This window comes from Condylura cristata, unplaced genomic scaffold, assembly GCF_000260355.1.
Source record: "Condylura cristata isolate star-nosed mole 26May11 unplaced genomic scaffold, ConCri1.0 scaffold00008, whole genome shotgun sequence".
Classification (NCBI taxonomy): domain Eukaryota; kingdom Metazoa; phylum Chordata; class Mammalia; order Eulipotyphla; family Talpidae; genus Condylura; species Condylura cristata.
In genome coordinates this window covers 1922110-1932666 of record NW_004567109.1, presented here as the reverse complement: position 1 = coordinate 1932666, position 10557 = coordinate 1922110, and positions in this window count along the sequence as shown.

Genomic DNA, 10557 nt, shown 5'->3' with positions numbered 1-10557 from the left:
TCTGGGGTACAGGCCAGAGGTGCAGGGGCGGTGAGAGGATTCCCCAGAGACAGAGTGGGGAGCAGAACAGGCCGACTGACGAAGTACACTGCTGAGGGGAGCAGCGGGCAGGTCAGGAGAGGTCTGCTGCGCCATGTGGGTGACCTCAGGGCTGGGCAATCGAACTCCTGTTGCAGTGGCTGCTTACAGCTTTGTAGTACTGTGCTTTAAACCTGTTGCACCATTAGGTGCAACCCTCAAGAAACATGTTTGGGCAAATGAAGGTGCTTGAAATGAAGACCGCCATCTGTTGGAAGTTACTGTAGTGAAGTTCAGCACTTAGGTGGTTGGAAGCCCTGGGTCTGGGACTTGACTTGGACTTGAATCCTGACAACATTTTCTGAGTGTAATCCTTGGTTATGTGTGACATGTTCCATAACTCCTCCAAATCTCAGATTCCTTCTCCAGAAATTGTGGTGATAATAATATAATAATAATTGTTCTACTCATTTCATGGGGTTACAGTGAGGGAGGTAGCAGAAGATTGAGGACTAGTGAAGCAAATAAGACAGTACGTGGCACACAGCATGCTAGGTTTTGATAAATGGTGACTCCTGTTACTCTCGTTATCTTGGAAATCTTGTAATGTGCCACTCCTATTAGAGATGCATTTATCTACCGAGTTTCTGTTTTAAAGTATATATGCCCGGGTAGCTCACTGTGAGATCAAATCGGTACCTGCTAGGCTTTAGTGGCAGTTTTGATTGGGTAAAAGAAAGGAGTAGCTTGGGAAGGTGGGACTAAGTGGGGCCAAGTGCTGGCCATCTTTGACGGCCCAGCCTTTGAAAGAGAGTGCTGTGCAGGCACCAGGCTCTTCCTACTTGAACCTGGAAAAAAACAAGAGTCTTTGGGAGTTGGGATGCTGGAAAATGGCTTAGTAAGTTGCTGATGTTGGAATTACGGCACCGCGTGCATTGATCCAGAAGGCTGTTGCCGTCAGCTTTCATCTCTTTACCAGTTCGTAGGGTTTCCAGCTTTAGGGTTATGTGGGAGCACAAAGCTTGTGTTTGGGAATGGAGAGGGTATCTGATGATCGTAGGACATGGAGAAAGTTGGAAGCAGGACAGTACAGGCCATCGCATATGACCCGTGCAGTCGCAATGTGGTAACCAAGGCACATTGTGGGATGCTCCCCATTGACGCGAGGATGGGTGGAGAGGAGCAGCGGCGGTCGTTCATTGTCTGTTGGGAATAGTGCTGGCAAGTTAATTTCACTCTGAGCTCATCTGTGTTGCCTGTGAAATTGTGCAGGCAGTAACCGTGTTCGCCTTGCAGAGCTGTCTTGAGGGTTAAGTTGCATGCAGTGTGTTGCAAGTGACCGTGACTCTGAGAATGACTTGTAAGATGGCCTTCTCTTGGCACTTCTCTGAAGCTGCCTGCACTCTTGGGGGTGTACTTGCACCTGCAGTTACGTTTCTTTTCTAACCAACTAAACAAAACTGTGATTTCTTATCATGGGTAAAAATAGGACAAGGACTGATGTTCATGAGCTGGTCAGCATAGGGAGTAAGGGAGGAGCTGGTGTTGGGGCAGAAGCGTGCGTGGGGTAGAGAGAGAATTCCCGCTCACAATATGAAATGCTGCCATCTCGAAACAGCTTGTGACAGGGGAGCTGGGGGCCATTAGCAGATCGTCATTAATCGCCTTACTTGAAATCCGGTGAGGACCTTAGGTCTGGGCTGGAGACCTTTGGCGCACTGTTCTTACAAAACAGTTACCCTGGATGAGGGGGCCTGATGGTCATGGGGCTGAGGGTAGAATCAGTTACTTTTTCATCTTTTGGAGGAAACAGAAAACAGTGCTGTGCAGCTGAGAATAGCGGCAGCATGTCAGCACTAATCAGCACTCACTTCACCTGCTGCTGCATCTTCCTCTTTTCCTCCTGTAACACCCTTCTTACATCCCCTTTGTGGCACATTTAATTTTCTGCCTGACTCTCTGAATCAGAAATCTCAATTCTTTGATCACAAATAAACTTGCCTTGCCTTTTTAATTGCTTCATGAGTTTTAGGTTGATAGCATCCTGCCTTGAGTTTAGGGAAGAACAGTGAGCAAGCCGCCTGGAGCTGGTGAGGGACTGACAGTTACCTGTGGTAGACACTGAGCACATCAAGCCTGCATTGCACTTGTTGATTTAGTTGTGTCTTTGAAGTTGTACTTGGTAACCTCAAAGTGGGACCTTTAAAAACAGACTTAGACTGGTCTGAGCCTGGTTACTCTAGCGTAGTCTCTTAAAAGGCCTTAATGTTTCTAAGGTCGACCTGTCCCACACAGACACAGTGTTTTCACAGCACTGCAGACAGTGTCCTTTTAAAAGCTTACTTAGATCCTGAACCTTCTTTGCATGTGATTTTAATGGCCTGACATTTCACTCTGTAAAAGCCAAAACCCTTACTAGGTACACCGGCCCTGTCACCACTTCCCTCCCTCTACCTTGCTCCTTATCTTGCTCTTCCCTGCCAGGCTTCTTCTTTTCCTTCTGTCCCAGGGCCTTTAATTATAATGGTCAGTACTTTGTCTGTTGACAAGTGGCAGAATCCAGCTTAAACAAAACCAAACCAAACAAAGGTAAAACAAGTTTGTATAATCTGGAAGCTTTGTGAATAAACAAGGGTAGATCTGAAAACTCAGAGAAGCTGGAAGTCTGTCTCTTTTCCTGTCTTCTTCCTTTGCCTTTCTTTATTTTGACTTTATTCTCAGTCATACTCCCCTCATGTTGTAGCAGAGATGGCTGTCTTCAGCTTTAGGCTTCATCCCTACAGCTAGGGGATCCAACAAAGATTCTTTTTCCCCCTGATGGTTCTAGCAGAAGTTTTAGGAGGGTTCCGACTGGCTTCGGTTGGGGGTATCAATTTATTCTTGAGCCAGTTGTGATGGCCTGGAAGGTGTAGCACACTGATTGGGCAGCCTCAGGCCCTCCCAAGCTATTTGTTATCAGATGCCCACAGAAGGGATTCTTGTCCTGTAAAGATGTAGGAAAAGTGTGGACTGGCAGAAATTATTATTGTTATAATCAAACATCAAAATAAGTGACGTTTAGTAGAATACTTTGCTAATACCCTGGGATGATCAGATGATCTTGATTGTGAGAAATCAAAGAAATCTCACAGAGACTTTTGAACCCGGTCAGTTCAACAAGCTGGAGAGGTTTGAAGAGAGAAGAGAAAGGGAAGGGGTTGTAGGTGGTGGGAAGTGGTCGTGCCAAGCGTAGCTAAGAAAGGCTGAGGTAGAAGTTCAGTCCCTAAATTAGAGTGCAGTGGTTAAAATCCAGCAGAAAATTTAAAACAACATTTAATAATTTTTTATTACTAAAGACTTATTTATTTATGCATACAAGAACTGGGGTATAGGCCAGAGGTGCTGGGGGTTGGAGGGGTGAGATGATTCCCAGAGACAGAGTGCGGGGTGGGGGGGGGCAGAACAGGCAGATTGACTGAAATCCACTACTGAGGGGAACAGTGGGGAGACAAGACGTCACGTCTGCTGTGCCTTGTAGGTCACTCCCTGGCCGGGGATTGAACTCAGGCTGCAATGGTTGAAGACAGCTTCATAGTGCTGCCTCTGCACCCCCAGAAGACCCCTAAGAAGTTTCTAGACAAATTTTAAATCTTACTATTTCTCTTTACAGTGGTTTGACGTAATGATCTGAGGCAGGCCAAGGATATGATAGACATGGAGATGCATAATGACAGTAGCCAGAGTTGGGAGTGACCAGGGTAGTTATTAACGTGGCTCAAGGTTGAGCTGAAGTGACTGCATGTGGGTGTGTGATTTCTAGTGAAGTGGGTGCAGGTGATCGTGAAGTGTTCCATTTCAGAATGTGGCCTTTTCCCCCATGCTGCTACAGTTCCTGTTTAGTTTTGTGTTAACTGGCTTTTAAAAAGCTCTCAGTGTGGGGACCACAGGTTTTCTTTCTTTTGTCCATTACTGCAGCGCTCACTTCTTAGAACTGTGCATTTGGATTACCGATTATTTGTTAACCAACAACCTCTACTTTTGTGTTTTTTAATTTTATTTTGTTGCTTCATTAAAATTGAAGGTAGGGCTAAGTCCTGGTGGCACAAGGGGTTGGCACATAGCTTTAGCACTGTGAAGCCAGCCGTGGACACTGCGGCATCCGTTCCCAGCCAGGGAGTGACTCCCAGGGAGCAGCAGATGTCTTGGGTCTCCCCGCTGCTCCCCTCAGTAATGGGTTTTAGTAGATCCACCTGTTTTGTTCCCTTCTCTGTCTCTGGGGAATCCTCTTATCACCTGGGGCCTCTGGTCTGCACCCCAGTTCTTGGATGCAAAAATAATCCTTTTTGAAAAAATTTGAAGGTGACTTTTTCCTGACTAAATAAATTTTGGGGGCTGGTTAGATCAGTGCTGTGTCCCCACAGCTAGGAGAGCCAAGCAAAAGATTATTTTCCCCCTGATGGTTCTAGAAGAAGTTATGGGGAGGGTTCACACTAACCAATTTTACTGGCCAAGTGGCAACCCTGATAGTGCAACCAGCAGAGTTACTTGATTCAAGACTTACCTGCCAGTGATACTGCTATGTACTGGCCTTTCAGGCGGGGAATGTTTAAGGATGTAGCCCCCTTGGCTTGCCATCATGTCCGTGAAGAATTATAGTACCAGAGAAATTATAGCTGAAGAAAATTCCGTTACATATACAAACAAATGTAAAACTGAATTCTTTGTGCAGTGTGAGCCTGTGCCTCATAGTGTTATGAGAAGCATGATATGAAAATCCCTAGCTGGACATGAATGGAATTTAAGTAATTTGCATTTTCCCACAGCAGGGTTTTCTGCAGTGCTGAAGCTGGGTGTAGAATTCTTTGCTTTTTGTTAAAATGCACTTGAGCAATTACTCAGGGGCAGCAGTAGGGATCTTTGGGCGCGGCTTGAGTAGCAGTTTAATTTCCTAAAGTCCTTTGGGTTTTAAGTTAAATTCAAGAAAATCACCTCTCAAATATATGTCCTCTCCCGCTTGGAGAGCTTTTCCTTTCATCCTACTCTCGGTATTAAGGTAAGTTCCTGAGACTGTGCTTTCATTCATTCAACCACTATCTATTGAGCAACTACTGTGTTTGACACACAGTTGTCAGTACTGAGGAAGCAGCAGTGAATAAAACCAAAAGTCTCTCCATTCACAAGAAACATTCCAGAGGGAGAAGAGGGGCAGGAGAGAAGGTCAGTATAGATAAGTGGATGTTGGGAAGCCCCACGGAGAGGAGTGACGGGGAAGGGGAAGGAAGGGGAACGTGGGCTGGGGTGGCCTGTCAAGACATGGTGGGGAGGTGACAGTTGAGCAAATATCAGACAGATGTTGGAGGAAGGATTATTATTCCAGGGACAGGATAGTTCTGAGGCCTTTTTTGAGTTTCACTTTATTACCTAATTTTTGATTAGACCATGGATGAAGAAACTATAAAAAATGAAATGTACATCAATTGGAATAGAGACAGTTAAAGAAAAATAATCACGTGAACATATTGGGTGCTTGGATTTTTCCCCGTGATGTTGGACTAGTGTTAAAAACATATATGGGAATGTGTGACCCTGGGCCTGTGTGAAGTGAGGGCTTTATGAAGGCAGCCCTGGTAGTTGTATTGTGGGGTGTTTTATAGGGGACGTTGTGACTGTTCATTGGAGTTCAGCAGGTAGCCTGTGGTGGTTAAGCTTTTGCTGTTAGACTAACACTGTGCTTAGTACTGGGAAAGTAGAAGGCATGGGATGCCCTCTCTGTTCAGACAGACCAGGCCTCGCAGTGGTGACTGGCAGCAGTCCCTGGCCGGGTCAGCCTGAGTACCGTGCCATAGCGCCAGAGTACGTTTACACACCGTTCCGCCTCAAGCTTTTGCTCCTTATATAGTTCGGGAGAAATTCCTGGAGAGTCCCTTTTGGAAGAAGTGTCAGAGAAGGCCTAGTTTTGATTTCACATGGGTTCAAAGTGCTTGAGAAAGCTGTTTGCATCACATAATGAATCTAGATCTGTGGTTAGGTAAACAAGTCCCTGGAAACGAGTATGATACATTGATTTTCTACTGTGGAAGCAAAATGTGCTGTGGAATGTCATGTTGTAATATTTGATTTTCATTATTGGGTGTAAATAAGCCGAACAACCCTTTAATGTACATACTGCACCAGAATGGCGCTGTCACCTTGGAAATGACCTGTTTTTTCCTTATCTTGAACAGTATAGTCATATAAATTCATATTATCATCTGGTTGAATTCATTTTCTCCCTGAGACTTTATATTTTACTTTATCTTCGCCGTGAAGTGTGGAGCAAAGGCTTTTCCTCCTCACTTTTGGAGTGATATGTAGGGACTTGTTTCATCACATGTGCACTCATCGGCATGTCAGGTATAATGTCAGACCCAAAACCTGTTCTTTTAAGCCACTATTCATGTTGTCATGCATGTCTTTTTCCTCTTTCATTGAACATTCTTTTCCTGAACTCACACTTCATTGAGGGCCCACTTTGTTCTAGATCTCTTGCCAACTCTTTCACATTCAACGATGAGGAGGAAATTTTTCTTGACATCATAGAAATAAAAGTATGGAAGGTGAGATGAATAACAGAACCTATGTGGCAAGTGTTCTAATGGTGAAGAAGTTCTTTTGGGTATATTTTATTTGTAGGGCGCCCGACTTGGAGTAGGCAACATCTGCATTGAAACTTGAAGAGTGGGACAGAGTCACCCAGCTGAGCCAGGGCTCTGGCAGTGTGGGGGAGAGGCAGGCTAGTCTGGGGACGGAAACCGACTTGCAGTGGCGAGTCAAAGCAGAACAGCACAAGATAAGCAAAGCAGCCATCTTTGTGCATCGTAAACAGCATAAAGAAGTCTGGGCTCACAAGTCTGAAGCCCAGATTTTGAGGAGGGAAGTTCCTAGGAACTTTCAAAGCCATTGTGAATTTTGGATCCCATTCTATAGACGACTGAAAAATGCCCGACCTCCCAGGTGGCCTACGGGTTGAGTCTCAAGAGCTACCACTATGACCTGAGTTCGACCCCTGTCCAGGGAGTTGACCCACAGGTGGAAGCTGACCTCTCCTGTACCTCTTAGGGTACCCCTTAGCAGTAGTTTTCAGTCACTCTGTCTGCTCTGCTCCCCACCTGTCTCCTGTGACTCCTCTCATGTCCCACACCTCTGGCCTGTGCCCCAGTTCTTCTATGCAACATAAATAAATAAGATCTTTAAAAAGTAAAGTAGTGGATGGAAAAGTTTAGATTGCTTTTTGCAAAGTTTACAATGGTTACAGTTGGGAGAAAATAAAAAAAGGCCTATCTTGGTAGGAGAGGAAGCCGGGGAAATACTTGTAAGTTAGTGAGCCAGGCTTATCAGTGGAACAATGGAGGGAGAAGTGGATGCAGACAAAAACTGCAGTGGAAAGAATCAGGGATGTTGGCTGGTGTCTGGCTTGGACCAGAATGAGAAGGAGGAGGAGGAAGATGGTGCTTATACCACTTACTGATTTATTGCCTTTCAAACCCAGACTTACCCTTCACTGCCTACTCTGTGAAAATAACTGTGGGCTCTTGAAATACTCTCCCTTTGCCAGCTGGCTGGGTACTAAGTGATTGAAGGAGGAAAGAGCTTTACTTGGTTGCCTGGCAGGTTCCTGAGACCCTCTGCCGTTAGAGCTTGGTGTGTCCATAGCTAGGTGTGTCCCCTCCCAGGCTTTGCAGCAGAGTGCTCCAGTGAGCCTTCCCTGCGGACAGTTTTCGTTAGCGTTCTAGAGGGGCATTTCCAGAAACTCAGCTCTAAGTGAGCCCTCTGTCCTAGGGTGGGAGAACTCTTGGCTAGGTGCTGTGTCCATCCAACAGGAAGTAGTGATTGTCTTGTCCCTGTTTCTAGACCGGCTGCGAAAGACGCGAGGCAGAAAGGCTGAGCAAGCAGAGTCAGTGGCTCCGGGCAGCAGCATAGACAGAGCTCCCAAGGGTGGGGTCTGCAGCTACTGCCAGCACTATAGGGGAAAGGGTCTCCTGTATAGATTCTGGGCTCAGATTCTAAAGGGGTGACTCATCGCTGTGCTCTGGGATGCGAGGCCCAGCTCCTTATCACCCTTTTTTAGTCCCACTGGTAGTTGTGGTGTTTTCACCGCACCTGGTCGCCCCCAACAGTGATGATAAATAACAATACATTTTTTTTTTATCATTATTCCTATATTCTTTACTGTTCTTTTAAATCACTAGCCAATTCCTTAGTATTTCAATCATTCTTCAAAGAGTTCCATGTTTAAATCATTGCACAGTTTCTTGATTGGGCCAGGCTGACACCGTGTCCTGATGCGAGCCCAGAGGAAGAACACCTTTGGGGAGAGGGCTGGAGGAGGAGTGTGGGTCGGGGCATGCTGATCTTTTCCCCTGTGGTGTTTTGTTTAATCAGAAACAATTTTTTACTCATTTGTGCCTTTCTCCATCTCAGTTGCAATCCCCATGGGCTTCCCATCACCAAATCACCCGTGTGCCGTCACCATAGTCTGTGCACTTCCCTCCCCCCCTCTCCCCAGTTTTGATCCCATCCCCACCCCACCCCCGTAAAATGTCTCCCGTCTATAGCTGTTCATCATTGTCACTATTTTCTCTCCAGGTCCTTTACACTCCTGCTATGAGTGAAACCATCCGGTATTTTTCCTTTTCTTTTTGGCTTATTTCACTAAGCAGGAGCATGCCAAATATTAAGTTTGGGGCACCCATGTGGACATATCCAAGACCTTGTGATACATTTGCTCAAGGAGAGTGTGAGAACTAGAGGTGACAGTGTCACCTGAGTGGGTTGCTGTCCTGAGGCCCATTAGGGTGAAGACAAGTGTTTTATAGAGAGCAAGATTGGTGACAATCGCAGGATAAAGTGTTACTGAAGGAGGGGTATCATCTCAGTGTTATATGAGCTGAAAAATGGAGCAATAGGAGTGAGACTTGTCTACAAATAGCAAAGCTAGCAACACAACCCAAATACAGGTAGTTTTAGAAACATTTAGCAACTAAGTGTGGCTTCTGGAGCAATGTTCTACTGCTTCCTGGTAGTGTAGCCATGAACGCTGATTTAGCTCTCAGTGCTCTCTCACTCTTCTGTAAGAGTGGAGTAATTAATACACTTAGCAGGGTTGAAGTGATAGTTATTCGTAACACATTTTTTCCACATTTTTCCTTGGGTTGTAGTGAGGGTGATATGGGTTATTGTGTATAAAACACTAAGCCCAGTGTCTGGACACAGTACAGGGTGAACTAACCCCGCGTGGTTGGGAAGCCAACTTGGGTGGGTGTGATGGGGAAGTTCCCCGACTGTAGTCTCCTCCCCTAGGGCTTAGGGTGTGGACTAGATTGGAGGTGTCACATAAAGGCCTGAATAAAGTGCCTTAGGTATTTTGATGATGGGGAGGATTTGTGAGCTTTATCTTGGACAGGTCCGGTTTTGCCCTAGGAGGCCAGGTATAGGGACCTATGATTAGGGCGTAAGAGGGAGTGTGTTTGACAAACCAGTCCCACAGAAGAGTCACTAGTGGCCCAGTGATACCCTGCAGTGTTGGTAGTTAACAACATCTCAAACTCTTTAGGATTTGTATCTGGTGCCAGTATTTCTCCTAGGCTGTCACTGAGTGTGGACTTCGAGTGTTGTGAGTTAGTGTGGCTTAGAAGGGAAGTTGAAGTGCAGCAGCTAGTGCTACTTTATTGAGTTTTACTCTCAGGATTTTATTATTTTGCCTTGTTTCTGAGCATTTATAAAGCTCAGAGTAATTACAGTCCTCGTGAGTTCTTTAATTTGTAGTTTTTTTCGGAGGGGAGTAGTTCAAATGAAGAAATGGAAATTCCTTAAAATTGTATGACTGTTCTTTTAAAAACTTATATTTAGGGGGGGGATTTAGGAAATAAATGTGTGATTAAGTTGATTCTTTGTAGGGAAAAAAATGAGAATTTGGCCTCAGAGCGCTCTTCCTTAAAATTGTATGACTGTTCTTTTAAAAACTTATATTTAGGGGGGGATTTAGGAAATAAATGTGTGATTAAGTTGATTCCTTGTAGGGAAAAAAGTGAGAATTTGGCCTCAGAGCGCTCTGATTTCTGCTCTGAGCAGATGGTCTTTGTCCTCTTTCTCTGTCAGGATGACTCCTGTCAGCCAGAATTCTTTTGGTAGTTCTGCTTTTGAATTGTCAGAGGGAGGATGAGTTTATTTTCTAAAGAAACAGTAGAAGGAACATCTCCGCGGGCACGTGCACGCACCCCCTCACCCCCCAAGTATTGACAGTTAAACCATTCTTTATTAGCTGGGACTTCAGGGGAATTATACAGAAGGAAGGAAGGGAGGGAGGGAGGAAGGAAGGAAATAAATAAACAAAACCCTTTGAAGGTTTTGTTTTTGTTTTTCCTTGCTTCCCTTACATATAGTAGACACCTTATAGGGAATGCTTTGTTTTTGCTAGAGACAAATGTTCGTGTCAAAGAGTGTTGAGATACCAAAGGAAAGGACTGGGGAGGGTGTGTGTGTGTGTGTGTGTGTGTGTGTGTGTGTGTGTGTGTGTGTGTG